Raw genomic sequence first — 3,042 nt, forward strand, 5'->3', positions numbered from 1 at the left:
AGCTGGACTGTTTTCTTACAACGTATACAACAAAAGACTCAAAATGGATAAAAAATTTAAATGTAAGACCCAAAACCATAAACCTTCTAGAAGAAAACATAGGCAGTAAACTCTCTGATATTACTAACGGGAATTTCTTTTCAGATATATCTCCTTGGGCAAGGGAAATAAAAGAAAAAAATAAACAAATGGGACTACATCAAACTAAAAAGTTTTTGTACAGCAAAGGAAACCATCAACAAAACAAAAAGACTGTTTGGGAGAAGATATTCGCTAACGATACATCTGATAAGAGGTTAATATCCAAAATTTGTAAAGAACTTATACAACTCAACAACAACAAAACAAACAAAAAACCAACAATCTGATTTAAAAATGGATAAGGAACCTGAATAAACATTTCTCCAAAGGAAACATACAGATAGATCACCAACAGATATATGTAAAGATGCTCAATGTCACTAAGCATCAGAGAAATGCATATCAAAGCCACAGTGAAATATCACCTCATACCTGTCAGAATGTCTATCACCATTAAATCAACAAACAACAAGTGTTTGTAAGGATGTGGAGGAAAGGAAAACTTCATACACTGCTGGTGGGATTGCAAGTTAGTGCAACCACTATTGTAAAATATGGAGTTTCCTCAAAAATTACAAATAGAACTACTATATGATCCAGCAATCCCACTTCTGGTTATTTCCCTGAAGAAATCCAAAACACTAATTCAGAAAGACAAATGCACCCTTATGTTCATTGCAATGTTATTTATAATAGTTAAGATATAGAAGCAACCTAAGTGTCCATCAATAGATGACTGGATAAAAAAGAAGTGATACATACATGTACAATGAAGTATTACTCGACCATAAAAAAGAATGAAATCTTACCATTTGCGACAACATGGATGGATCTAGAAGGTATTGTGCTATGTGAAATAAGTCAGACAGAGAAAGACAAATACCATATAATTTCACTTACATGCAGAATCTAAGGAACAAAAAGAACAAACTAATCAAAAACAAACTCACAAATATAGTGTGCAATTTGGGGATGGATAGAGGGGAGGGGAGTTGTGGGGCTGGGAGAATGGGATGAAGCATTAAAGAAATACAAATTAGTAGTTGATAGTTGATCACAAGGGTGGGGAGCATGACAGAGGGAATACAGTTAGCATTAATATGATGGCTAGGTGGAAGGTGAGGGGATGCAGGGAGCAATTCAGGGAATCGTATTATGAACTATATAGATGTCTCACCAATGTACTGTATACTTGTAATTAATTTAAATAAATAAATTTTAAAATAAATAAAAATTTAAAAAATAAAAATGAAATTCATGGCCAAGACCAATGTCAAAGAGGGATATTATTCAGCAATAAAAAATAAGAAAATCCTGCCATTTATGACAACATGGATGGATCAGGAAGGCACTGTGCTAAGCGAAATAAGCCAGATACGTAAAGACAAGTATTATGTAATCTCACTTAAAAGTGTAATCATAAAAAAAAAGTTAAATTTATAAAAGCAGTGAGTAGGATGAACTGAGGGGTGGGGGAAATGGTGAGATGCTGATCAAAGGGTTTAAGATGAAAAAGTTCTGAGAATCTAAAGTACAACATAGTGACTATAGTTAATAATATTGTATTGCAGACCTGAAATTTGCTAAAAGAGTAGATCTTAAGAATTATTATCATACACATAAAAATTATAACTATGTGAGGTGATGAGTATATTCATTAACTTGATTGAGGTAATCATTTTACAATATATATATCAAATAATTATGTTGTACACTTTGAATACATACAATTTTGTTTGTCAATTAAACCTCAATAAAGCAGAAAAAATTAAATTAACTTAAAAGAAACTGCATTCTGCTTGAAGCAATGGGGTGCCTTAAGAACAAGGTTTTTTAAAATTTTTTGAGGACAGTACAAAAAACCAACTTTCATATTTTTGATAAATTATTTTAATTTATTCCATTAGAAAATTGGAATTTCCCTCATCGGCCCTATTTATTTATGCTGTTAACAATTTAATCACAGATAATGAATAAAGTGAATGCTACTTGTGGGGTTTAGGGAGCCTACTTTATGTCCTGTGCTGTGCCTGTTGATATCACAAAGTCCTGAGCAGTCGCCATCCATTTGAGGAGCTTAAAGATTACTATGACAAATTTCCATAAAGTTCAATAATTAGTACAATGGTATAATGAAAATTCTTTAGAAACTTTTAGTTTTACACATCAAAGCTTAAGTAATGTAATCAACAGCAATGGATTATCTCTGGAAATTGTATTAAAAAATGAAAACCCATTTGTACATTGAACGTTCATTGTTGTTTCTAAACAAATTCCTCTTGAGACAAATATAATTAAGCCATGCAGTGGATGCAATCCCTCTGGTCTGTAGTCAGGATAGAAATACTGCTGACTCCACCCCATGTTATAATTTGGAATCATAGGAAGTCTAGAAGCCCAGAAAGGAAAAGAAAGTTTATCTGTGGTTCTAAGTATGTTCTTCTATTCATAAATTCCTGTAAAATTACATTGAGGTTGTGGAAAGGAAATTGTTAGTTTTAGTTTCCCAGGCTTTCAGCTGCCTATTTATTGGCTTATACTTTTCAACTCAAAATGTGCAAAAATATGTATGAAAATGAATACATAAATGGCTGGAAATATACTTTCTTCCAAATGCTTCCAAAGTCTTCTTTAAATGACTTTAAAGAAGACTATGAAATTTAGAAGACCAGAATATAGCATTTTTACATTTATACAATTCGGGTTTTATGTAACTCTTTTACAATTAGAATGCCTTCATATGTTACTTATATAACAGCCTGTGTTTATAAGAATATTGAAAAGATAAAACAACAAAAAAAAGTCAGATTATGTAACTTAAAGCCATTGTTTTCTCTAAATTTCTGTGAAAGAAAAATCTTAAGATCCAGAATTCAAAATCAGGAAGGAATAGTGCATCCATTATAATTGGGTAGATATTTAGAAAGCTTTAGCAAAAGAAATCCAAGTGTGTAGCTTGTG

The sequence above is a fragment of the Pteropus alecto genome, unplaced genomic scaffold (genome assembly GCF_000325575.1).
Source record: "Pteropus alecto unplaced genomic scaffold, ASM32557v1 scaffold839, whole genome shotgun sequence".
In the NCBI taxonomy this organism is placed as follows: Eukaryota; Metazoa; Chordata; class Mammalia; order Chiroptera; family Pteropodidae; genus Pteropus; species Pteropus alecto.